The sequence below is a fragment of the Plecotus auritus genome, assembly GCF_963455305.1.
Source record: "Plecotus auritus genome assembly, chromosome: 2".
NCBI classification, from domain to species: Eukaryota; Metazoa; Chordata; class Mammalia; order Chiroptera; family Vespertilionidae; genus Plecotus; species Plecotus auritus.
In genome coordinates, this window is record NC_137771.1 from 229,004,319 (window position 1) to 229,031,042 (window position 26,724).

General features: G+C 59.9%; 1 protein-coding gene across 1 annotated transcript in view; it reads left to right on the top strand.

The window, feature by feature from the left end:
- The first annotated feature begins 24,964 nt into the window (after positions 1-24,964).
- Positions 24,965-26,724, top strand: part of TIAM1 (TIAM Rac1 associated GEF 1) — a 219,849-nt gene continuing 218,089 nt past the window's right edge. The window contains 1 exon segment of the mRNA XM_080654731.1: positions 24,965-25,183. The gene's annotated coding sequence lies outside the window, so the exon portion shown is untranslated.

The window sequence follows — 26,724 nt, forward strand, 5'->3', positions numbered from 1 at the left end:
ACTCTCTCTCTCTCTCTCTCTCTCTCTCTCTCTCTCTCTCTCTCGCTCGCTCGCTCGTAAACCCTCTCCCTTTGTCTTCTCACTTCCTTCATGTCCTCGGAGCTGCCCCGCATACTCCAGGGCAGGTCCGGCCTCTAGCCAAGTCAGGGTTTTCCCCTTTTCTTTCCCACAGAAACTCTCAGCATTTGTGGTGCCTTCTGCCCTCTCAGGCCTGTACTTCATGGCACCTTCTTACAGGGGCCCTTCCCACACGGACACACACACACACACACACACACACGCACACAGGAACACACATACACACAGGGACACACACACACACATACACACAGGAACACACAGTGGAACACACACAGGGACACACACACACACACACCCAGGAACACACACACACAGGAACACACATACACACCAGAACACACACACACACACAGGAACACACACACCCAGGGACACACACGCAGGAACACACACACACACACACACACACACGCAGGAACACGAACACACACACACCCAGGAACACACACACCCAGGGACACACACGCAGGAACACACACACACACACGAACACACACACACACAGGAACACACACACATAGGAACATGTAGAGGTTTCTCTCTTTTCCCTGTCAGCACGGAAAAGGAACAGGTCCGGTTCCTGAGTGGAGGAGCCGGGGATTAAGAAATAAAAGAAAGAAAGAGACCAGATAGAAAGATAGAAACAAAGCTGGGAGCCAGGTGGGAGGCCATCCTCTCTGATGGAGAGGCAGGGACCCCGGAGCCCAGGCAGCACATTTATTTTATACCCCAAATACCAGGAAGTGTCACCAAAACTTAGGATCCAAGGAGCTTTGCATTCTTGAGTAGGCCTAGCATTCCTGGTGCTTGCCTGGATTTACATATCAAAGCCCGCTCCCGGGCACCTGGATGAAGGTAAAAAGTCAGTACTGATACTGCCCCCCACCTTCTTGGGGAGGGCGTAACCGAGACATGGCTCTGCCAGTCGCCTCAGGCTCAGCTGACAACAATTTAAAGAAATGCCCATGTGTGCAAGAGGCAACTGATCGATGTTTCTCTCTCATCGATGTTTCTGACTATCTATCCCTCTTCCTTCCTCTCTGTAAAAAATCAATAAAAATATATATATTAAAAAAAAAAAGAAATGCCCACGTGCCTTCCCAGGCAGCCCTCTACAGAACACACACACAGGAACACACACGAACACACACACACACAGAGGAACCCCTCCCTTTGTCCTTCCCTGTGAAACCCTATTTCACTCCCCTGTGAGCAACGGCCCCTCCTCATGTTATTCGGGTTTTTGTTGTTTTGCTTTTTTACTGATGTCAGAGAGGAAGGGAGAGGGAGAGAGAGAAACATCCATGATGAGAGGGAATCATGGGTCAGCTGCCTCCTGCACGCCTCCCACTGGGGATCAAACCTGCAACCTGGGGACGTGCCCGTGACCAGAATGGAACCCAGGGCCCTTCCGTCCACAGGCTGATGCTCTGTCCACTGAGCCACACCGGCCAGGGCTCTGGCTTGTCTTTCTGTGTCTCCCCCTCCCCCGCCCCCTCCCACCAGGGCTTGGCATGGGTGAGTGCCGAGTGAGTCTGTTCTGATGAATCATTGAATGTTCCTGGGTGGGACCTGCTGGTCCTGGCTGAGAAGGTGGGGGTGGGGGGGGGTGGGGGGGGTGGCAATACCACCCACGGTGAGGCGTCTCGGAACCGCTCCTGTGCCTGAGACCAGCGCCCGCCTGTTTAGCTTTCCTTCGTGCTACGAAGAAATGAAACCGCTGCCTGTGCCCCCGCCGCCCCCCCCCCCATGGAAGGCTGGGAGAATGGGAACCCTGAAAGGTCCTGGGGGTGGGTCTTGGGGAGCCGGGGTCACGCTCCTTCCGGACGGCCGGTTGGGGTAGAGAGCGGGGGTGGGGGTGGGGGGTGGAGAACCTTTTCAACCCAGTCCCAGCCCCCCCCCCTACCCCTCCTGCCCCTGCTGCCTCGGGCACAAATCTGTGTCCACCCCCACCCCCCAGGATGGCGTGGCCTCCTCCCCATTGAACTTGGTCCTGTCGGCGTGGAGTATTTTTCCAGCTCTCGGCCCATTCCCAGGCCGCCCTGAGAACTGAGAAGGTGACCAAAGAGGCCAACTTGCCCTTTGGCACCAGTCGCCAGCCCTTTCCACTGCAGTGCCACCTCACCTGGAGATGGAATGGGATGGAAGAATGCGGTGGTTCGCCTTCCGGATCCCTTTAAAAACAACTGCCGCCCTGACCGGTGTGGCTCAGTGGATAGAGCGTCGGCCTGCAGACTGAAAGGTCCTGGGTTCGATTCCGGTCAAGGGCATGGACCTTGGTTGCGGGCACATCCCCAGTGGGAGGTGTGCAGAAGGCAGCTGATCGATGTTTCTCTCTCATCGATGTTTCTAACTCTCTATTCCTCTCCCTTCCTCTCTGTAAAAAATCAATAAAATATATTAAAAAAAAACAAAACAAAAAAACAACAACTACCTGCTGCTCAAACCCAAAGCAGGCGCCACCTAGGGGCCTGGGTGCAGGGAATTGGGGAATGAGAGGCTGGCTCGCTCTCTCCCTCTCTCCCTCTCTCCCTCTCTCCCCTCCGTGGCAGGTGGGCTCCGCCAGCACTGGCCTCTCCGGTGGCTCCGCAGTGATTAAATTTCCCCGAGGCCATACGTTCTGAGGAACCAGCGCCACGTAAGTCAGAGGACGGTCCGGAAGGAGTTGTGACAGCGAAGCCGTTCCTTTCTTGGAATTCCTGTAGCACAGGGTGTCAGAGATCGCTCCGTGGGGTGTCAGAGATCGCTCCGTGGGGTGTGTGAGAGATCGCTCCGTGGGGTGTCAGAGATCGCTCCGTGGGGTGTGTTAGAGATCGCTCCGTGGGGTGTGTCAGAGATCGCTCCGTGGGGTGTCAGACATCGCTCCGTGGGGTGTCAGAGATCGCTCCGTGGGGTGTGTCAGAGATCGCTCCGTGGGGTGTGTCAGAGATCGCTCCGTGGGGTGTTAGAGATCGCTCCGTGGGGTGTGAGAGATCGCTCCGTGGGGTGTGTCAGAGATCCCTCCGTGGGGTGTGAGAGATCGCTCCGTGGGGTGTGTCAGAGATCGCTCCGTGGGGTGTGTCAGAGATCCCTCCGTGGGGTGTCAGAGATCGCTCCGTGGGGGGTGTCAGAGATCGCTCCGTGGGGTGTGAGAGATCGCTCCGTGGGGTGTGTCAGAGATCGCTCCGTGGGGTGTCAGACATCGCTCCGTGGGGTGTCAGAGATCGCTCCGTGGGGTGTCAGAGATCGCTCCGTGGGGTGTGAGAGATCGCTCCGTGGGGTGTGTCAGAGATCGCTCCGTGGGGTGTGTCAGAGATCGCTCCGTGGGGTGTGTCAGAGATCGCTCCGTGGGGTGTCAGACATCGCTCCGTGGGGTGTGTCAGAGATCGCTCCGTGGGGTGTGTCAGAGATCGCTCCGTGGGGTGTCAGAGATCGCTCCGTGGGGTGTGTCAGAGATCGCTCCGTGGGGTGTCAGACATCGCTCCGTGGGGTGTCAGAGATCGCTCCGTGGGGTGTGTCAGAGATCGCTCCGTGGGGTGTGTCAGAGATCGCTCCGTGGGGTGTGAGAGATCGCTCCGTGGGGTGTGTCAGAGATCGCTCCGTGGGGTGTCAGACATCGCTCCGTGGGGTGTCAGAGATCGCTCCGTGGGGTGTCAGAGATCGCTCCGTGGGGTGTGTCAGAGATCGCTCCGTGGGGTGTCAGACATCGCTCCGTGGGGTGTCAGAGATCGCTCCGTGGGGTGTCAGAGATCGCTCCGTGGGGTGTGAGAGATCGCTCCGTGGGGTGTGTCAGAGATCGCTCCGTGGGGTGTGTCAGAGATCGCTCCGTGGGGTGTGTCAGAGATCGCTCCGTGGGGTGTCAGACATCGCTCCGTGGGGTGTGTCAGAGATCGCTCCGTGGGGTGTGTCAGAGATCGCTCCGTGGGGTGTCAGACATCGCTCCGTGGGGTGTCAGAGATCGCTCCGTGGGGTGTGTCAGAGATCGCTCCGTGGGGTGTGTCAGAGATCGCTCCGTGGGGTGTGAGAGATCGCTCCGTGGGGTGTGTCAGAGATCGCTCCGTGGGGTGTCAGACATCGCTCCGTGGGGTGTCAGAGATCGCTCCGTGGGGTGTCAGAGATCGCTCCGTGGGGTGTGAGAGATCGCTCCGTGGGGTGTGTCAGAGATCGCTCCGTGGGGTGTGTCAGAGATCGCTCCGTGGGGTGTGTCAGAGATCGCTCCGTGGGGTGTGTCAGAGATCGCTCCGTGGGGTGTGTCAGAGATCGCTCCGTGGGGTGTCAGACATCGCTCCGTGGGGTGTCAGAGATCGCTCCGTGGGGTGTGTCAGAGATCGCTCCGTGGGGTGTGTCAGAGATCGCTCCGTGGGGTGTGTCAGAGATCGCTCCGTGGGGTGTGTCAGAGATCGCTCCGTGGGGTGTCAGAGATCGCTCCGTGGGGTGTGTGAGAGATCGCTCCGTGGGGTGTCAGAGATCGCTCCGTGGGGTGTGTCAGAGATCGCTCCGTGGGGTGTCAGAGATCGCTCCGTGGGGTGTCAGAGATCGCTCCGTGGGGTGTCAGACATCGCTCCGTGGGGTGTGTGAGACATCGCTCCGTGGGGTGTCAGACATCGCTCCGTGGGGTGTGTGAGAGATCGCTCCGTGGGGTGTCAGAGATCGCTCCGTGGGGTGTCAGACATCGCTCCGTGGGGTGTGTGAGACATCGCTCCGTGGGGTGTCAGACATCGCTCCGTGGGGTGTGTGAGAGATCGCTCCGTGGGGTGTCAGAGATCGCTCCGTGGGGTGTGTCAGAGATCGCTCCGTGGGGTGTCAGAGATCGCTCCGTGGGGTGTCAGAGATCGCTCCGTGGGGTGTGTCAGAGATCGCTCCGTGGGGTGTGAGAGATCGCTCCGTGGGGTGTCAGACATCGCTCCGTGGGGTGTGAGAGATCGCTCCGTGGGGTGTGAGAGATCGCTCCGTGGGGTGTCAGAGATCGCTCCGTGGGGTGTCAGAGATCGCTCCGTGGGGTGTCAGAGATCGCTCCGTGGGGTGTCAGAGATCGCTCCGTGGGGTGTGTCAGAGATCGCTCCGTGGGGTGTCAGACATCGCTCCGTGGGGTGTGTCAGAGATCGCTCCGTGGGGTGTCAGAGATCGCTCCGTGGGGTGTGTGAGAGATCGCTCCGTGGGGTGTCAGACATCGCTCCGTGGGGTGTCAGACATCGCTCCGTGGGGTGTGTCAGACATCGCTTCGCGGGGTGTCAGACATCGCTTCGCGGGGTGTCAGAGATCACTCCGTGGGGGGTGTTAGAGATCGCTTCGTGGGGTGTCAGAGATCGCTTCACGGGGTGTGTTAGAGATCGCTTCGTGGGGTGTCAGAGATCGCTTCGCGGGGTGTCAGAGATTGCTTCGCGGGGTGTGTTAGAGATCGCTTCGTGGTCTTTCATCAGGATTCATTGTAATGATGTGTTGATGGACAATTCAAGTAGGTCCTCCTTGAATTTTGTTTGAAACAGAGCCTGGGCCCTAGCTGGTGTGGCTCAGTGGGTAGAGCGTTGGACTGCGGACTGAAGGGTCCCAGGTTCGGTTCTGGTCAAGGGCACATGCCTGGGTTGTGGGCTCCATCCCCAGTTGGGGGTGTGCAGGAGGCAGCAGATCCATGATTCTCTCTCATCATGGATGTTTCTCTGTTTTCCTCTCCGAAATCTATATATACATGTATGTATATGAAAAGAAAAGGAACAGCCTGGGAGACGCCTGATTGGTCAGGACTTGTTGCCAGCCATTGGTCCTCACAGTGTCATGCAGCACAGGTAGAGCATCTGTCCCCTCGGTGCCCCAGGGGACCCCTCTCCTGGGGGATGGGAACGTGGTTGAGACTGCAGGCAGGTGACAGGGATGCTTCCTGTGAAGTGGGAGGATGTGAACGTGAAGGGGGCGGGGCCTGACACCCCACGTGACACACACGTGTTGGGCAGATTGGCTTCGGGAAAGAGCAGGGAGGCTGAGGACCTGGAAACCGGTTCCCTTGGGAAAGTCACAAACCCTCCGTCCCCCCGGCGACCCCGATCCGTTCATAACTGATTTTACGTGGAGGAACGGAACCGAGAGCCGCCACGTCATTCCCCACGCCCCCCAGCGAGCACTGGACGGGGATTAGCGCTCAGTGACTAACGCCCAAGGCCATTCCCTTCCCATCATGCTGTGTGTGCAGAACACAAGGGTCCCGTGTTCCCTGGTTATCACATGGGTACATGCCCGTGACGCACTGTGGGTCTCGGCAATGGCCTTGTGTGTTAGGGCTGCGCAGTCTGGCGGCCCTGCTGCTGAGCTCGCAGTGCGGGAAAGATGGGCTGTGCAGGCACCCACGGAGGAGGGCCATCACTCATTCTTCCCTTGTCACCCCCCAAGAAATCCCTTCGGTTGCCCCAGAATTGTCGCTCTGCGGCCAGCAGGTGGCAGCACTGCCTCACGTTGTCCTGGTGACTTGGTTGCTGGCTGACTCATCATCTGTTTGGGGAAAATTCCATTTTGGAGTCGCTACAGACTGAGGTGAAATGGAAAGAAAGTTCAGGTCCTTTCCTTCCCTCCCCACCTTTCCCCTCCCAGGCAGCAGCTTCAGTACTTGGCTCTCGTCGATATTTTTCCTTGAGTCTCTCTTCTTTGATGCAGCAAGCATGTCAAACTCGCAGCCCACGGCTGCCTGCGGCCCACAGCAAATACTTTTGCATCCCAGCCAGTACAATGGTATGTAAGACACGGTTTAATAAAAGTTCCGTAACTTAATCTTTACAACATCCTGTTACATACAACTTTATATATAAAAGCCTAAGCAATGGAACAGCCGCACGACCGCTCGCTACGATGTGCACTGGCCACCAGGGGGCAGACACAACGCAGGAGCACCCCTCAGCTGACGGATGGGTGCCAGACGCAGGGCTCATGGCTGGCGAGCGCTGCTGTGGCGGTGAGCCTCTCCTGATCGTGACTGACTGGGCGCGAGCCCAAAGCAGGCTCAGCGAGGCCAGGATGAGCGGGAGCGGCAGGCAGCGCTGGACACACCGAGGGACCCCACTGGTGCACGAGTCCGGGCACCGGGCCTCTAGTTGTTAATAACGAACTACCACGTTCGCTGATGATTGGTGACTACAATCCTGTTGCATTCGTCTCCCTTACGTGCCTTACGCACAGGCGCACCATGTCTCCCCACAGATACCAGCAGCGAATATTCTAGCAGCCGATGGCCACGGCATTAGTCTTGGACTGACTTGCTTGGTGTGCTCAATAGGAAATATTTCACTTTTGGAGAACAAGAAAAATAGGTTTATTTGTGTTACGCTTATTCATTTGTGCAGTTATTCAGTGTCTGGTAAGCTAATGTTCAAGAAAAATATTAATTTTTATTAAAATGTTCTATTTTATGTTAATGACGACTCATTTATTTCAGCCCTTTGTACTCAGCATGTCTCTGTCGGAATACACCTACGTTTCTATGAAAACTGAAGCTTTTGTTTTTTTGCGGCCACATAAGCTTACACCTTGTTTGGCCCGTGGGAGCCTTTGAGTTTGACATGCTTGCCCTAGAGATCTTAGCGTGTGGCTGTGGCTGCGGCTGCCAGCCGGTGAAGGATGGATGGACTGTCATAAGGACTCACTCGCTGAGCCCTCACTGTGTACCGAGCCCTCGGCTGGGATCCCCTCGCTGAGTCCTTGCGGTCAGACAAGCGGACGAGTTCTGTTTGGACACCAGTGGTTCTGGCCTGGCCACCTGGGTTCTGTCTTACTGGTTCATTCCTCAGTAACTGACTCCGCCCTGACATACGGGCCCGGGGAGCCTGAGGTCTGGAGGGAGGTGCCTGTGGTCCAGCCGGTCACCGGGGGCTGTACTCCGCGTGGACAGACGGGGTCCCAGCCGGTCACCGGGGGCTGTACTCCGCGTGGACAGACGGGGTCCCAGCCGGTCACCGGGGGCTGGACTCCACATGGACAGACGGGGTCCCAGCCGGTCACCGGGGGCTGGACTCCACGTGGACAGACGGGGTCCCAGCCGGTCACCGGGGGCTGGACTCCACGTGGACAGACGGGGTCCCAGCTGGTCACCGGGGGCTGGACTCCACGTGGACAGACGGGGTCCCAGCCGGTCACTGGGGGCTGGACTCCACGTGGACAGACGGGGTTCCCAGCCGGTCACCGGGGGCTGGACTCCACATGGACAGACGGCGTTCCCAGCCGGTCACCGGGGGCTGGACTCCGCGTGGACAGACGGGGTCCCAGCCGGTCACCGGGGGCTGGACTCCGCGTGGACAGACGGGGTCCCAGCCGGTCACCGGGGGCTGGACTCCGCGTGGACAGACGGGGTCCCAGCCGGTCACCGGGGGCTGGACTCCGCGTGGACAGACGGCGTTCCCAGCCGGTCACCGGGGGCTGGACTCCGCGTGGACAGACGGGGTCCCAGCCGGTCACCGGGGGCTGGACTCCGCGTGGACAGACGGGGTCCCAGCCGGTCACCGGGGGCTGGACTCCGCGTGGACAGACGGGGTCCCAGCCGGTCACCGGGGGCTGGACTCCGCGTGGACAGACGGGGTCCCAGCCGGTCACCGGGGGCTGGACTCCGCGTGGACAGACGGGGTCCCAGCCGGTCACCGGGGGCTGGACTCCATATGGACAGACGGGGTCCCAGCCGGTCACCGGGGGCTGGACTCTGCATGGACAGATGGGGTCCCAGCCCAGGTTTGCCTTGTCCCGGCTCCGTGGCCTGGAGTGACCCTCAGCCTCTGTCTGCTCATCCATGGGATGGAACCATAGAGCACCCACCCCACGGCTGTCACGAGGGCCAGGGACTCAGCGCAGACACGCTGCTTTGCTCGGAGCCGGCTCCTGGCAGGTCCCTAGCTGGGCGCACCTGAACGCGCGCTGACCTGAACGGTGTGGCCAGCAGCGTCTCCGTCCCGAGATGCACCCACCTGTGGCATTGCATGTGGGCACGGAACACGGCCTGACATGCCTGCCCCCCCCCCCCCCCCCGTGCAGCAGGCAGCTTCCTATGGCGGCGTCTCTCGCTGGGCAGGAGCTCCGGGGCCCGGCTCAGTGCCGCCGCGTGTCCGTGTGGGGCCCGGCTCTGCTTCCTGCCGTCCGGGACCGGGTCTCCGTTACTGTGCTGTGTCACAGCGGGGGCGGGAGACACACCGTGTCAGAGACACAATGTGTAGTGGGTGGGGCCCTCTCTGTAGTAACCCCCAGAGTGAGTGGGTGGGGTGGGGCCCCTCTCTGTAGTAACCCCCAGAGTGAGTGGGTGGGGCCCTCTCTGTAGTAACCCCCAGAGTGAGTGGGTGGGGCCCTCTCTGTAGTAACCCCCCCCTCTCTGTAGTAACCCCCAGAGTGAGTGGGTGGGGCCCTCTCTGTAGTAACCCCCCCCTCTCTGTAGTAACCCCCAGAGTGAGTGGGTGGGGCCCTCTCTGTAGTAACCCCCAGAGTGAGTGGGTGGGGCCCTCTCTGTAGTAACCCCCCCCTCTCTGTAGTAACCCCCAGAGTGAGTGGGTGGGGCCCTCTCTGTAGTAACCCCCCCTCTCTGTAGTAACCCCCAGAGTGAGTGGGTGGGGCCCCCTCTATGTAGTAACCCCCAGAATGAGTGGGTGGGGCCCCTCTATGTAGTAACCCCCAGAATGAGTGGGTGGGGCCCCTCTATGTAGTAACCCCCAGAGTGAGTGGGTGGGGCCCCCTCTCTGTAGTAACCCCCAGAGTGAGTGGGTGGGGCCCCCTCTCTGTAGTAACCCCCAGAGTGAGTGGGTGGGGCCCCCTCTATGTAGTAACCCCCAGAATGAGTGGGTGGGGCCCCTCTCTGTAGTAACCCCCAGAGTGAGTGGATGGGGCCCCCTCTCTGTAGTAACCCCCAGAGTGAGTGGGTGGGGCCCCCTCTGTGTGGTAACCCCCAGAGTGAGTGGGTGGGCCCCCTCTCTGTGGTAATCCCTCGGGGTGAGGACCTTGGTTCCCTGCACCCCTGACAGGTCAGGACGCAGTGCGGGACGGTCCGCGGCTGGGGAGCCTGAGGGCCTGGAGGAAAGGCGGCCGTTCCCAGCTCCCAGCACGGGTGGCCATCCGCCTGCCCTGCCCTCCCCTCTGCAGGACTGCATGGCGGGGGCGGGGTTGCAGGGTGACTGCAGGGTCAGCCCTGGGTCAAGGCGGGTCCTGTGTTCCAAGAGGCGGGCCAGCACCGGCTGGGCTCAGACCCCAGGCTGACGCCCGAGACCTCGTCACCCGGGAAGAAGGCGTTGGCGTTTGGGGAGGAGGGACTAGCTTCCCTGTACTGGGCTGACCCGGGGTTTCCTGGGAGCGGGGACAGCGGGCAGTGGGGTCAGGAAGGTTGAGGGGAAATGGGCTGGCTGGTCGGGACCCTCCCCTCTCTGCCGGGCCTCAGGTCAGGTGAGCTGACTGCTACCTGCTCCTCACGGCTCTCCGGGCGGAGCACGTGGTCAGAGTCGGTGAAATTACTTTTAATATATTTTCACCCAGTTTCGCTAACGCAATGCCGTGACCAGCGTCGGAAATCTCCAAACGCTCACAGGCTGGCCTGGCAGGTGTGCTCGTTGGCTGAGCATCATGCCGTCCTCCAGACAGAAGGTTTGAGTCCCTGTGGGGCCCATATGGAAGGCAGCCACTCCATGTTCTCTCTCACGTCGATGTTTCTCTCTCTCTCTCTCCATCTCTCTCTCCATCTCTCTATAAGCATATCCTCAGGTGAGGATTAAAAAAAACACACACCTTTGCTACTTGAATTGTCATAAAGTTTTTTTTGATTTGCCTAAATTTGATTTAACTTTTTTAAAAAAAGTTTTTATTTATTTTTAGAGAGAGAGAAAGGAAGAGGGATAGAAAGATAGAAGCATCAATGAGATGCCCTGACCGGTGTGGCTCAGTGGATAGAGCGTCAGCCTGTGGACTGAAGGGTCCCAGATTCGATTCCAGTCAAGGGCATGTACCTGGGTTGCGGGCACATCCCCAGTGGGAGGTGTGCAGGAGGCAGCTGATGGATGTTTCTCTCTCATCGATGTTTCTAGCTCTCTATCCCTCTCCTTCCTCTCTGTAAAAATCAATAAGATATTAAAAAAAAAAAAAGAAACATCAGTGAGAGAGAAATATTGATTGGCTGCCTCCCTCCCTCCCCCCCTCTCCCCCCAACCCCCACTGGGGATCAAGCCAGCAACCCGGGCATGTGCCCTGACCGGGAATCGAACCAGTGACCTCTCAGGTTTATGAGATGGTGCTCAATCAACTGAGCCACACTGGCCAAGGCTAATTTAACTTTTTTATTTATTAATTTTTTTTAAAATACCTTTTATTGATTTTTTTACAGAGAGGAAGGGAGAGAGATAGAGAGTTAGAAACATCGACGAGAGAGAAACATCGATCAGCTGCCTTCTACACACTCCCCACTGGGGATGTGCCCGCAACCGAGGTACATGCCCTTGACCGGAATCGAACCTGGGACCCTTGAGTCCTCAGACCGGCACTCTAGCCACTGAGCCAAACCGGTTAGGGCTAATTTAACTTTTTAAAAAAATGCATTTTTTATTGATTTCAGAGAGGAAGGGAAAGGGAGAAATAGAAACATCAATGATGATAGCAAGTCATGGATTGGCTGCCTCCTGCACGCCCCACGCTGGGGATGGAGCCCAGAACCCGGGCCTGTGCCCTGACCGGAAATGGCACCGTGACCGCCTGGTGCATAGGTCGACGCTCAGCCACTGAGCCACCCTGGCCAGCTCTCTCCGTTCTTTCTTTTCCAGCTAGACACCCCTGTTTTCTTTGGGTGCTAGTCAAAATACGGACGGAACAACTGGAAGGACGGGGTCTTCCCCGCCGGCCAATCAGAATGGGTGTTGACTGGAGCAGCGCTGACACCCCTCCCCACCTTGCCCATGGCACATGCCCAGTGAGTCTGGAAGCCAGCGGACCGGCCTTCCTCCTCCAGGGGCCATGCCCGAGCCGGCCAGCCAGACCTTCACCCCCAGAATCCGCCTGTCGGCCCGTGGCACAGGCAGGGCTGAAACGCTGGGCGCGACGTGTCCCCAAGGTGCTGCCCTGGAAGCGCCGGCTTCGTGGGCCCCTGGGCCCCTGGGCCCAGCTTCTCCTCGGACCCATCAGCTCCCAGGTCCACCCAATGATGGGGGCTCACATTTCCCAGAATTCATTGCTGTTGCTCGCAGCCAAGGACACGGAGATGGTAAATTCAGAAAACCAGACAGTAAACGAACGTTCTGCACAGGAGCCTGTCCCTGGGCCGGTTCATGATCAGCTGCGGCGACAAAGCTGCAGGAGGAGATGCAATGGCGATGGGGGAGCCTCGGGGGCTCACTGGGGGGACAGAGGGCGGGACCAGGCGCAGCAGAAGGCCCAGCTCTCTGCGGGTTTCTCCCCCACCTGGGTTTTCAGCTTTTAAAGGATCACGTCTTTAGCCCTTGCCGGTGTGTTCAATGGTTAGCGCGCAGGCCCTTGCACCTAAGGGTCTCGGGTTTGATTTCCAGTCAAGGGCACACACGTGGGTTGCAGGTTTGATCCCCTGCCCGGTTGGGGCACGTGCAGGATGCAACCAATCGGTGTTTCTTTCTCACCCAGTCTCCCTCCCTCCCTTCCACTCTCTAAAAAGCAATGGAAAAGTGTCCTCAGGGGAGGGTTAATCAGGGGTCCTCAAACTACGGCCCACGGGCCACATGCGGCCCGCCGAGGACATTTATCTGGCCCGCCGGGTGCCGCTGCCTGTCCTGCTTAGCAGCCCACGCGTCCCGGGCCCGCAGTGCGCATAGGAATTTGTTCATAGTGTTTTTTTTAAACTATAGTCCGGCCCTCCCACGGTCTGAGGGACAGTGAACTGACCCCCAGTTTGAAAAGTTTGAGGACCCCTGGTTAATTTTCTAAATGCTTCAAGTATTCTCTTTGAAGTAGCTTCTATCTCTGGAATTCTCTTTTGAGCCTCAGTCACTAGAGCACATCTTCCAGAACATGCTTCTGAGCGCTCACGCACACAGCAGTCTCCTGGCGGGTCCCTCTCTCTCCAGCCAGCTCCCTGGAGGCCCCCCAGCCCAGGGGTCCCAGATCCCATGTTGGGGTTCCAGACCAGTTCCCCCATCTGTGCAGAGCATACGTGTCCCTCCGCACCCGGCCAGCAGGTGGCAGCAGCGCACCGAGAGTGCCCGTGGACCAAGGCTCCCTGAGGACCAGGGGCCAAAGGAGCTTTCAGGCGCTTCAGGGGTCCAACCCACAGCAACATGGCCAGTGAGGGTGGCTCCCGCAGAGTTCGTTCTGTTTTCTAATTTGTATTGATTTCAGGGAGAGAGAGAGAGAGAGCGAGAGAGAGAGAGAGAGAGAGAGAGAGGGAGAGAGAGAGGGGGAGAGAGAGACAGGTAGGAAGAGAGAGAGGGAGAGAGAGAGAGTGGTAGGGAGAGAGAGGGAGAGAGAGAGGGAGAGAGAGAGAGGGAGGGGAAGAGGGAGAGGGAGAGAGGGGGGAGAGAGGGAGAGACCGGGAGAGAGAGTGGTAGGGAGAGAGAGGGAGAGAGAGAGGGAGAGAGAGAGAGGGAGGGGAAGAGGGAGAGGGAGAGAGAGAGAGGGGGAGAGAGAGAGGGAGGGGGAGAGAGAGAGAGGGAGAGAGAGAGGGAGAGAGAGAGAGGGGGAGAGAGAAGGAGAGGGAGAGAGAGAGAGGGGGGGGAGAGAGAGAGGGGGGGGGAGAGGGAGAGGGGGAGAGAGAGGGAGAGAGAGAGGGAGGGGGAGAGAGAGGGTGGGGGAGAGAGAGGGAGAGAGGGAGGGAGGGAGAGACAGAGGGAGAGAGAGGGGGAGGGAGAGAGATCCCCCGTGCAGGTCTCAGGGCGGGATTGGGTGTCCACCTCTGTGATGGGAGGTCAGAGGGGCTGCAGCGCAGTGGCTGTGGTTAAGTTGTCTCTGTTGTTGAAAGTGTTTCAGACCCGTCGGCCCCCGTGACCCCGTGGCTGGATGTGCAGAGGGCTTTCTCCTGCTGAGGAATCTCCAGGGTCACTGTCCTCCCACGTACAGGTGAGGAGACAGGGACGGGGTGTGGGCGGAGGGGTTTGGGGGGGTGCGGGTTTGTGTTTGGTCCAGGGCAGCGGAGCGGGTGCGGGGCCAGGTGAGGGCCCGCCTGCAACACCAGCCTCCTCGCGTGGGGGCGCCAGCGGTCTGTTCTCAGTTCTGAGCGGGCGGAGACAGCGCCCACCCCCTTTCAGGAGCAGGGTGGGGGCTGTGGGGCCCGTGTCCCCCTGGTGGTGCGGATGCTGGTCCTTCTGGCACGGACTCTCCGCGGCTGCACGGACACACTGGGACACAGTGATCGAGAGGCGCCGTCTGGACAAACACTGTGCTTCTTCGCCAGAGCCGAGGCCCCTCAGCCTCAAACCCTGAGGACAGAGGGCACATCCTGAGCGCGTTCCTGAGGGGGCGGGGAGGACTTGGTATCTCATCTCGGGGACCCTCCCGCAGGTTGGGCGGCCCCAGTTATCTCCGGGGCTCCTCCCGGCCTCCCTGCCGCGAGCGGTTACACGAGGTTGCTCCCCCCCCCCCCAAGGCCAAGTGCAGCGGATCCGTGGGCCTCAGGCAGGAAGCTGTGCTGGGGGCGCCTGTGGGAGCCTCCTGGCCAGGACCTGCCGCTCATCGGCCGCAGGCATCTCGCAGAACCAAACAGGAAGCACCCCAGACCCCGACGTCAGCAGTCAGCACGGTGGTTCCAGGGAGAGGAGGCGGAGCTGGCACCCGGGTCAAGTCTGTGCTGGTGACGGCAGCCGAGTTTTGGTGGTGAGCGTGAACAGGTGATGGCTGTCGCGCCGCGGACTGAGGGTGAAGGTGTTACTAACCAGTGTGGCGGCAGTCATGTGTCTGGTGCCCTCCCAAGGGGAGTGGCCTGCGGATCGGGCTGAAACCAGCTCTCCAACATCCCCTGAGGGGTCCCAGATTGCGAGAGGGCACAGGCCAGGCCGAGGGAGCCCACCAGTGCACAATCGGCCTGGGGAGGGACCGTGGGAGGGCTCCAGGGCATGTCCGGCCCCTCTCGCTCAGTAGGGATCGGCTGGACCCCAGCAGCGAGCTAAACTACCAGTTGGAGCATCTGCCCCCTGGTGGTCAGTGCATGTCATAGCGACTGGTCAACCATCGGACCTCAGCTGAGAGGGGTGGAGGGGAGAAGACCAGCCGGGAACTTAAATCTCAGAGTTCTATACGTAAGCAAAACGCACACCTCACGGAATACGCCTCATCTTCATCCCTTGCCCTGAAGCAGGGGTGGGAGGAAGAAGGGCCCCCGAAGATGTCCACGCTCCGCGCCCTGGAAGGTGGGAATGTGTCCGGGGACGAGGCAGGAGGAGCCAAGGGGCAGGTGGAATTCATGCTGCTGATGGGCTGGGTGAGGATGGGGACCTTCTCCTGTGGCACCAGGTGGGTCTGAACGGGGAGGCGGTGGGGGCCCAGACAGGGTCAGGGTCAGGGTCAGGGTCAGGGTGCGGCCGCAGGAGGGAGACCTGACTGGCCATGGCTGGTTCCAGGGTGGAGGGGACCCGGGCCAGGCCTGCAGGGCGGCCTTCGTAAGCCTGGAAAGGGGACGGATGGTCCCGAGAGCCCCCTGGGCGGTGGCTGAGCCGCGTCCGCTGCTGACCCAGCGCTCGGTACGGCCCCGCGTTTCTCAGGGTGGCGGCTGGGACTTCGCAGCCTCGGGAAGCTCGTGAGGCGGGTCAGGCCCGGAGGAGCAGGGGGCTTGGGAAACGGGCAGTGAGTCAGAGCCGTCGGATGTGCTGCGGGGCCGGCACACCCTCTGTGGGTAGGACTGGGTCAGGAGAGGAGCAGGCCTAACTCAGGTACTCCTGCCACGCTGTGCCCCACATCTCACCCTCGGGAGCTGACGGCTCCCCGCCTCCTGGCAGACACTGGATGGGCCACGGAGCCTGCAGCTGCCGTTCCGCTAGCACAGCCTGAGGGCCCGCACCTGGCTGTGCCTTCTGTCAGGAGGCTGGAGCAAGGCGGGCAGAGTCCCAGGTGCCATTTCTTGCCCTGGGCAGACTGCTCCGTCTCTTTTCTTTTGATTTTTTCTTTTTTCTTTCTTTAAAAAATATATTTTATTGATTTTTTACAGAGAGGAAGGGAGAAGGATAGAGAGCTAGAAACATCGATGAGAGAGAAACATCCATCAGCTGCCTCCTGCACACCTCCCACTGGGGATGTGCCCGCAACCAAGGTACATGCCCTTGACGGGAGTCGAACCCGGGACCCTTCAGTCCGCAGGCTGACGCTCTATCCACTGAGCCAAACTGGTTATGGCTCTTTTGAATTTTTCCACTGATTTTTAGAGAAAGTGGAGGGAGGGGGGAGGGGAAGAGAGAGAGAGAGAGAGAGAGAGAGAGAGAGAGAGAGAGAGAGAGAGAGAGACATCAATGTGAGAGATGAGGGAGAGAGGGATAGAAGCATCCATGATGGGAGAGAATCATGGACCGGCTGCCTCCTGCACGCCCCCCACTGGGGATGGAGCCTGCAGCCCGGGCCTGTGCCCTGACCGGGAATCGAACCGTGACCTCCTGGTTCCTAGGTCGATGCTCAGCCCCTGAGCCACGCCGGCCGGTTTGTGTCAGTTTTAAGTCCTGTCTGTACACCGTTTGTCCCTCTGGGGAGGGCGGGGGTGTGGCAGTCCAGAGTGGGTGGGTCCTGGGGCCCCCAGGCCAGGTGCCTGCCCGCTGATTCTCAGAGGAGTGTGTGATCAGATAAGCGAATTGCTGCCCTGCCCTGGGAGACTGACCTTTAGATAATGTTGCAACCGACTTTCCTTTCACTTAGACCAGTGGTCCGCAAACCGCAGCTCGCAAGCCACATGCGGCTCTTTGGCCCCTTGAGTGTGGCTCTTCCACAAAATACCACGGCCTGGGCGAGTCTATGTTGAAGAAGTGGCGTTAGAAGAAGTTTAAGTTTAAAAAATGTGGCTCTCCAAAGAAATTTCAATCGTTGTCCTGTTGATATTTGGCTCTGTGGACTAATGAGTTTGCCGACCCCTGGCTTAGACCACATTCCATTTGCTACGACCAGTAACTTCCCCTCCGGACTTGCCCAGGATCCGGACCGCCCAGGGAATTCCCCGCTGAAAAAGCCCCCTAGTCCTTACAGCCTCTCCTCTGCGGGGCCAGCCCCTCTGGTTTTCCCGGCGACCCATCCACTCACAGTTCTTACCGCTCGGGACTCGCGTGTTCCTCCTTCAGCGGCAGACAGTGGACCTCGGGAGAAAGCTGTCCCAGCGTGGCTTACCCGGCCCGCAAGGTGCCGTTCACCCTCTCTCTGCCCGTGGCCGGGCCTTGGCGTGTTCGCGTGTCCGCACCCCCCTCGCCCCCTGTGAGCGACAGGCTCGGAACGCGAGGGGCGCAGGCCCCGGAGGAAGGTGTGCCCAACGCGCTTCTCTCCGCCTGGAGCGGAGCCTGGACTGTCCCCTGTCCCTGGTCCCTGGTCCGGCCGCTGGCCCGCCGCCTCCCCCGGCTCCGGCTCCCACGTCCCCCTCGCGAACAGCCGGCTCCCCACCACGCTGCTCACAGCAAGCAGGTCTCGGGGGTCCAGCCAACCTTGTTTCCCAGACGCCGCCCTTGCAAGCTGAACCTCAGCAGCACAAAGCGCCTCAGGCCACGAGGGAGCTGGGGGAAGGGGCGATGAGCACAATTTAAAAGGCGAAGAGGCCATCGGAGCACCGTTGTGCGGAGGGTGCGACGGAGGCCGGGACCACCGGCTACTGAGGGGGCAGGAAACCTGGTGCTGACGTGGGTGAAGAAGCGAACCAGGGCCGCGCCTGGGAGGCAGGGACATGAACACGCACAGGCGCCTGTGACCGGAGAGCGCCCTGCACGGGGCTGGCAGGCTCCCTTCCGGCCAGGAGCGGCGCTCAATGCGCTGAGGCGGCGGTCGGTTTGTAGACTGAACAGCGGGAGGCAGGCCCTCCGGTGTCTGTGAGAGGTTAGAACAGCCGTTTGGGGTCTGGACCGGGTCCGTTCAATCTGCATGATTTCTGATGGGGAAATGACTCGGTTTTCCAACAAACTACCTCTTTATCAGGATTAAGTCCGAGCAGAGGCTCCAGTGTAAGCGCTGGGCACACAGGGTGAGCTCTAGAGGCGAAGTGCGCCCTCGGGGCGTCCCTGGGGAGGAGAGAGACGCAGCAGCGCCCTGCTGGAGACCGGGTGTTTCTTAAGCTGCCTCCGTTCCTCGCTCAGAAGAGGGCAGAGAGAGATGGAAAACGCAACGCGGAAAGCTCCCCTCTGCTCATTCCACAGCTCCGTCTGCACCTACTACGTGCCTGGCCCTGTTGCCGACACAGGGCGACAGCGGTGAGCCGCAGACCAGGGCCCAGCTGGGGGTTGGGGGGGCGGGGTGTGTGTGTGTGTGTCTGCTGGGATGCAGGACCAGGTGACTCAGCAGGGACCCTACTGAGTGCGGCTTCAGTACCTGGTGGGGAAGGTGCTGACTCATCGCTGAAGTTGAGGGCAGGTACCAGGAATGTAATTTCTCTCTTTTTTAGTATATTTCTTTAATTGCTTTTTAGAGAGAGAGGAAGGAAGACGGAGAGATAGAAACATGAATGGGCTGCCTCCTGCACGCCACCTACCCGGGATCGAGCCCGCAACGTGGGCATATGCCCTGATCAGGAACCGAACCTGAGACCCCTTGGTGCGTGGGTCCACGCTCATCGGCTGAGCCCCGCCGGCCCCGCTGTCCTGAGCCCGGCCCTGCGTCTGCTCTCCCCGGCCCTCCTCCCTTTCCTGTCCGAGCTCTGTTCTCTTCAGATGTCAGCAGTGCCCTGGGGAGACGGGACACCAGAACCCACGGCCAGATGGCACTGGCCTGTGTTTTAATCCAACGCGCGTCCTGGCCACCGTGTGCAGCGGCCACGTGCTGTGCAGAACAGACGGGAGCCGGGCGAGCTGCTCGGGATTTTGAGGTCAGGACGTGGGCCCAGCGGCCCTCGGCGGGCTCCGGGGACCTGGGTGAGCCCAGTGCTGCAGCTCCTGCCCTGCGCGCATTCTCAGGGGCCAAGTCCTGGCCTGAGGCTGCGGGTGGGGGTTAGGCAGAGAGCCTGAGGGGCCCCCCTGGGCCTGTGGGCCGGCTAAGCATTTCCTGCACACGTGTCATTCAGGGTTTCCAGCCTTTGTATTATCCCATCTTATTTATTATTATTACCTATATGTTTTTATTGATTTCAGAGAGGAAGGGCGAGGGAGTGAGAGGAGCATCAGTGATGGGACATCATCCTGGATCGGCTGCCTCCTGCACGTCCCCCTACTGGGGATCGAGCCCGAAACCCAGGCACGTGCCCTGACCAGGAGTCGAACCCTGACCTCTGGGTTCATAGGTTATCGCTCAACCACTGTGCCACGCCAGCTGGGCAAAGTGGTATCCCATTTTATTTTTAAAAAATATATTTTATTGATTTTTTACAGAGAGGAAGGGAGAGGGATAGAGAGTTAGAAACATCGACGAGAGAGAAACATCGATTATCTGCCTCCTGCACACCCCCCACTGGGGATGTGCCCGCAACCAAGGTACATGCCCTTCACTGGAATCGAACCCGGGACCCTTCAGCCCGAAGGCCCGCGCACTATCCACTGAGCAACACTGGTCAGGGCTGTTCCCCCATTTTTTTTTTTAAATATATTTTATTGATATTTCACAGAGAGGAAGGGAGAGGTATAGAGAACTAGAAACATCGATGAGAGAGAAACATCGATCAGCTGCCTCCTGCACACCTCCCACTGGGGATGTGCCCGTAACCAAGGTACGTGCCCCCGACCGGAACCGAACCCGGGACCCTTCAGTCCGCAGGCCAACACTATCCGCTGAGCCAAACCGGTTAGGGCTGTTCCCCCATTTTAAAGATGAGGACACTGAGGTGCAGGACATAGCTCACCCCAATAGCGAACCTGAATGGGTGCACGCCCTGTGCCGTGTGCACCCTCTGGGTCCCGTGGGGGAGACGGTGATACTCCCGACAGAGCGAGAGCAGGCGGCTCCGGAAAGATGAAAGGACCTGCTCCGGGCAGTGGTCGGCAAACTCATTAGTCCACAGAGCCAAGTATCAACAGGACAACGACTGAAATTCCTTTGGAGAGCCACATTTTTTAAACTTAAACTTCTAACGCCACTTCTTCAACATAGACTCGCCCAGGCCGTGGTATTTTGTGGAAGAGCCACACGCAAGGGGCCAAAGAGCCGCATGTGGCTCGCGAGCCGCAGTTTGCCGACCACTGCCCCAGGGGATCAGATGGTCAGATGGCCAACCAGGACTCATTGGAAGCTCACCTTGTGGCCCTGGGACCGGCCTGAGCAGAGCGGGAGGATGGGCAGGTGCAGGCGTCTCCAGGAAGGGAAGTGCCGGTGCCTAGCAAGGCGCACAACTAGAGACAACGTTAGGGCTTGGACCTCTCCGGCGGAGGCCTTGTCCCTGCTCGGCCAGGTGTGCCGTCCAGTGCAGACCTGCCTTAGAGGAGGAAGAGCGAGGGGCCGGAGAATAGCCTGGGAGGGTCCCAAGCAAGCCCATGCGACCCTCCCTCAGGCTCAGCCCTCGGGGCGATGATGTCTGACCGGCACCACATCCTCTTAGGGACAGAACCTCCTGTCTCTTGACCAGAGTCAGAGTTTTGGTCAAACTAGAGACAGCATCTAGGCCTCAGTTGTGTTTCAACGTCGGCCCAGAAAAGCAGCAGCAGCAGCAGAGGCAGCGATGCCAGGCTGGCTCAGGACCAGATGCAATAAGTAACGACCCCCCCCTCACACACCCCCGCGCCTGCGCCAACCCATCTGTAGAGACCTCCCCGTGTGTCTCCTATCGAGCTCCTTCCCTAAGAAAGGGTAGAAAACAGATAAAAACCCTTGAGGCGAGGGACCCAGTACCAGCCTCTCTCTACAGCAGCGGTTCTCAACCTTCCTAACGCCGCGACCCTTTAACACAGCTCCTCATGTTGTGGGGACCCACAACCATAACATTATTTTCGTTGCTACTTCATAACTGTCATTTTGCTACTGTTATGAATCATCATGTAAATATCTGTGTTTTCCGATGGTCTTAGGCGACCCTGCTGTCGCGACCCACAGGTTGAGAACCGCTGCTGTGGAGCCTAAGACCATCGGAAAACACAGATATTTACATTACAATTCATGACGGTAGCAAAATGATAGTTATGAAGTAGCAACAAAGATAATGTTATGGTTGGGGGTCACCACCACATGAGGAGCTGTATGAAAGGGTCGTGGCGTTAGGAAGGTTGAGAACCACTGCTCTACAGCCATCCACCTTCCCCCCTTCCTTTCCTCAGGCCTTACCTTTGCTTTCTTTCTCCTAAACTCCAAGTGCCGTGTGTGTGTGTGTGTGTGTGTGTGTGTGTGTGTGTGTGTGTGTGTGTGTTGTTAATCCTCACCTGTGGATATTTTTCCGTTGATTTTTAGGGAGAGTGCATGAGAGCGGGAAAGACAGAAACATCGATGTGAGAGAAACACATCGATTGGTTGCCTCCGACCAGGGCCAGGGCCCAAGGAGCCTGCAACCAAGGTGCGTGCCCTTGACCGGGATCGAACCCGGGACCCTTTGGTCCGCAGGCCGACGCTCTATCCACTGAGCCGCAGCGGCCAGGGCTCTGTGCGTTTTGAGTGCATGGTGCAAGCATTTTATTCAAACATTTCCCCCTTTATTTTTCCATCACCATTTAGCCCCCCCCATATCCTCTTCCACACCCACCCAGGCCCCGCCCCCCACAATGCCACACTGTTGACGGTGTCCACGAGCTTTCTCTTTTTGCTCAATCACTCCACCCCAGCACCGCTCCACCCCCACCAGAGCTGTCTGCTTGATCTGAGTCTGTGTCTCTTTTGCTTGTTCGTTCAGTTAGTTCATTAAATTCCACACAGGCGTGAAGTCACGTGGTGCTTGTCTCACTCTGACTGGCTCAGTGCACTGAGCACAAGGCTCTCCCGGTCCATCCCGCTGCCGCTGTCGAAAAGGGGCGCATGCCCCTCCTTTCTGCGGCCGAGGGCCCTCCTCTGGCCTCTAACTCGTTCCAGAGTCCACGCAGCCCAGCGTCTCTCTGCTCCCGCGTCTGCGACTTCCTAGGCGAGCTCCTCCGCACCAGAGTTCCTGGCTCTGAATTCTCTCCTCGTGGAACTCGGGACCCGAGGTCCAACTCTGCAGTGAACACACCCACGTGACCTCCTCACGGACGGGCCCGACGCAGCAGTCAGGAGGCAGGGACCCAGCCACAGCGGACCCTTCAACACAGGTTTGAACTGCGTGGGTCCACTTCTACTCGGATTTTTTCCCCAATAAATATCTGCGGTACTGTAAATGTACTTCCTCTTCCTTATGATTTTCTGAATCATTTTCTCTAGCTTTCTTTTTTAAAAAAATATATTTTATTGATATTTTACAGAGAGGAAGGGAGAGGGATAGAGAGCTAGAAACATCGATGAGAGAGAAACATCGATGAGCTGCCTCCTGCACACCTCCCACTGGGGATGTGCCCACAACCAAGGTACATGCCCTTGACCGGAATCGAACCTGGGACACTTCAGTCCGCAGGCCGACGCTCTATCCAGCCTTGGGCAAACTACGGCCTGCGGGCTGGATCCGGCTGTTCTATCCGGTTCTCAGTTTAAGAACCCATTGTGGCCCTCGAGTCAAAAAGTTTGCCCACCCCTGCTCTATCCACTGAGCAAACTGGTTTCGGCACTAGCTTACTTTCTTGTAAGAATCCAGTTTATAATGCGTACAGCATGCAAAATGTGTGTTCAGCGGCCGTGTATGGCATCGGTAAGGCCTACAGTCAAGTTCTGGGGGGTCAACAGTTACGTATGAATTTGACTGTGTGGGTCTAGAGCACTGTGCTCTGCGCTCACTTCCAGGAGCCTCCAGCGGATGTTTACATAACAAATGCTATTTAATGTTACTATGTATCAGTTACTTTTCTTTCTTTTTTAATATATATATTTTAAATATATTTTTTAATTGATTTCAGAGAGGAAGGGAGAAGGGAGAGATAGAAATATCAATGATGAGAGAGAATCACTGATTGTCTGCCTTCTGCACGCCCCACGCTGGGGATCGAGCCCGCCACCCGGGCATGTGCCCTGACTGGGAATTGAACCGTGACCTCCCGGTTCATAGGCTGACACTCAACCCCTGAGCCACACCGGCCGGGCCCATCACCAGTTGTCTGTCTGTGGATTATGCTGTCTGTTCTTTGGCTGACCCCTTCACCTTCTCTCCTCCAGTCCCCCTCCTCCCTCCCCTCTGACAGCTGTCAGCCTGTTCCATGGATCCATGCCTGTTTGTTTTGTCCTCCAGACAAACATGCTTTAAAGTACTTGGCCATGTTCAGAGCGCTTGCCTCTGAGAGCTCCTCTGTAACTCGCTGGTGATGTTTTTGAGCCAAGCCCTGTGTTAGGCACTCGGCTGCAGCGGAGAGCAGGACAGAGGAGGTTCTGGACCAGGAGGGCATCATTACAGGGCAGTTTCCGCCCCTGGGACACGGGGGTGGGTGGGGGTGTGGGTCCCCAGCCCTGACGGGATGTCCCACACGGAGCTTCCAGGAGCCACAGACCGCGGCACAGTGCAGCGCAGCAACAGCCTAGGTGAAGCCCTGACTGCGCACCGGGTGCCCAGGAATGGGGGGTCGGTTCAGTGAAGAGGAAGTGCGGGGTGGGTGTTTGGGCGGGGGGAAGAGACCAAGGTAGGAGAGCACACGATTTTTTCTGCTGAGAAGGATGATTCTGCAAAATGCAGACTAGACTCCAGGAGCAGGCGGGCCTGGGGTGGGAGACACGGAGGGCCTTTATGGCAGGTGAGGTGAGGATGGAGCAGGGCTGGGACTGGGGGGCCGGCGACAACAGAGGGGAGACGAGCGTGGCTTGGTTTTCCTGTGGAGATTCACCTCCAGGACGCGGGCACTTCCTTTAGTGGCTCCTTCTCTCCCCAACCAGACAGCCCCGAGCTCGGGCCTTCCACCCCCTGGGGGTGAGCGCCTCCCCTGAGCAGGTGGTTCTTAACGGGGAGGGGGAGCTTTCCTTGGAATTCCTACAGCCAGCGTCGGGTCTCCGCGCCCCCTCCGATCTCACCAAGGTAAACGGCCAACGTCGTTTCGCATTTTGCAGGAGACCAGGTCGGCGCGAACTGGCGGGAGTCACTGCTCTGCCCCGGAGGCGAATGCGAGGCCCGAGCTCCTCGCTAAGAGTCCGAGTTCACTCGCTGGGCAGGTGAGTCAGCCGGTGAGTGTCGGCCTCCGGGGCTGGTTCAGGCCGCCGTGCCCTCCCTGGAGCCCGGCTGGCGCCGACACGCCCCATCATCCACCGGAGGGAGCAGCTGGGGTTTCCTCTCGTAAAAAAGTTCCCGTCACCCCGAGCTTCCCAACCAGATCACGTGCCGCAGGTACGGCGTCGGCTGGCGGTTCCCCTCCCCCGTCCGTCCCCCAGTCCTGGGCCTGCGGTGGCAGGAAAACCCTTACCTCCGACCAATCCCACCGATGCCGAGCCGCGCGCGCGCCGAACTGAGCCCCTTCGCCGCGCATCATAGGCCAACTCCACCAGGAGGGCTGACTGGCAGCTGCGCGGACCTATGGCGGGAGGAGGCGGAGGCCGCTCGACCCTCCCAAAGTCGCTTTGTTAGGGGCGCCGTGGCCGCCCCCCGCCAGCCGGGCCTCCTGGACCTGCCCAGCGGCCCCCACGCCGCGCCGCCAAGGCCGCGAGGGAAGGGAGCCCCGGACGCGCGGCTCCGCATCCTTCCCGCCGCGCGGGGCCGGGATGCAGCCGCGCACCCAGCGTGCGCCTGTTGTCAGTCTCAGCCCAACTCCGAACGCCCCGCTCCCGTGTCACCCGTCGCGGATTGGCCGACCGGAGGCGGAGCGATAGTCAGGCGGACCAATCGGAGCCCGGTTTCCCACGCGCTCCCCCGGCCCCGCCTCCGAAGCCGCCCACGGAAGCAGCCTGACGGCTCCCATTGGTCGCCCGCAAGAGCCGAGCGCGCCGGGCGGAGCAGCGCCGCCGCCGTCGGGCGCGCGTCTCTGCAGAGCCGGGGTCGCCTCGGTCCCTGCAGCCCCGGGATCCCGGCGTTCCCGCACGGTGCGGTTCCCGTCGCCGACATCCGGGGCGAGCGTCGCGGGTGAGTACCGCGGGCTGGGTGCGCGGGCCGGCTGGCTAGAGCCACCCCGAGCGCCGCGGAGAGGATGCCCGAGCCACTCCGCTCCTCTGGGCACGTCCCGACCCCGTCTCCCGCACCCCGGGGTTCCCGGCGGGTCCTAGCTCCCCCCGATTGCTCTCTGCTCGTATTGTTTTCGTGTTCGCACACTCGGGAGGCGGGGAGACATCTCGAGAGCTCGGACCGTGAGGAGGGAGACGAGGCAGCGGCTGTCCAGGTGGCTGGCGCCGAATGGAAGTGACAGTGTCCGGGCGTTGGCGTTCGGTCTTCCCGGCGGCAGGAGGTCAGCGCTGACTCGCGGCGGTGGCGGCACTTTGTATTTGTCGGCCGATTTTTGTCAACTTCGGAGAGGGAGTGCATGTGCGTGCGTGTGGCCGTTTGTCTCTCTGTCTCCGACCTGGGCACCTCCAGGCCCGGGGTTTCGGTGACGCTGCCTGGGCGCTCACCTTGGCGATCGGACACACGGGGAGGAGATCGGGGGTCGACACGCAGGGCCGGAGACCCGCGGCCGACCTGGGAGGGGGCCTTTAAAGCCGCATCCTGCGGGCGGGTAGACAATGACTGGCCCGGGCGCGGGGTCCCGGAGGCTGGGCGGGGGAGGGGGAGTCTCCACGCGCGATCGCAGGCTCGGCCGCTGGGATGCTGCTGTGCCGCGCTGCTCACCGCCCGGCCCGGGGACCCGCGTGGGGCCCGCTTTTGTTGACAGACCTCGCCATTGGGCGAGCGCTGCGCGCTGCGCTCCCCCTGCCCCGGCTGCTGGCTGCCGCGCGCCCCTCCGAACCGGGAGAAGTTGGTGCGCGCTGTCAGGTGACGCCCCCTCCCCCGGCCTCCTGGCGAGATGCTGGAGGGAAAAGACGCCCAGGCAGCGCCTTCCCTCCAGTCCCCGCTGCGCATGGCGCCCCCAGTCCCTGCACCTTGAGGCGCCGCTCCCGGGCCGCGGTCCCTCTCCACGGGATGGCCGTTGCGGCCGTCGGGGCGATGACTGAGCCGCGCTCCCCTCCCTCCAGGGGCGGTTTTATCGCGTCCCCGGATCTGCCCAGGCCGCGCCGAGCCTGCCTTGGCTGTGTGCTGGCAGGGCTTGAAGGACGCGCGTGAGCCCTTCGGGACGCTGGCCAATCCGTGCCCGCCTCCGTGGTGCCCACGCGCCCGCGGAGCATGTGGGGCATCCTTGAGCCAGAGCGGGCCGGTCGGGTCACCCACGCCTGCTGACTTGGGGTGTCCTTTGACTGGGCTGGAGTCGAGGTTGGGAACCTGGGCGCTGAGGTCAAACCAAACTGGGTTCCAGTCCCGGTGATCCAGGCCACCCACTCCATCTCCCCACGCCTCCGTTTCTGAGTCTGGAGAGCGGGGAGCGCCCCATTTGTGTGTGCTGAGGTGGGGAGGCATTAGGATGGCTGCTAATCTGCTGAGGACAGTGCCTGCCGCGTATGAGCCCTGGAATACCGTGGTTTTCCTGCTGGAGGGACTCTTAAAAATTAATTTATTTCAGAGAGGAAGGGAGAGGG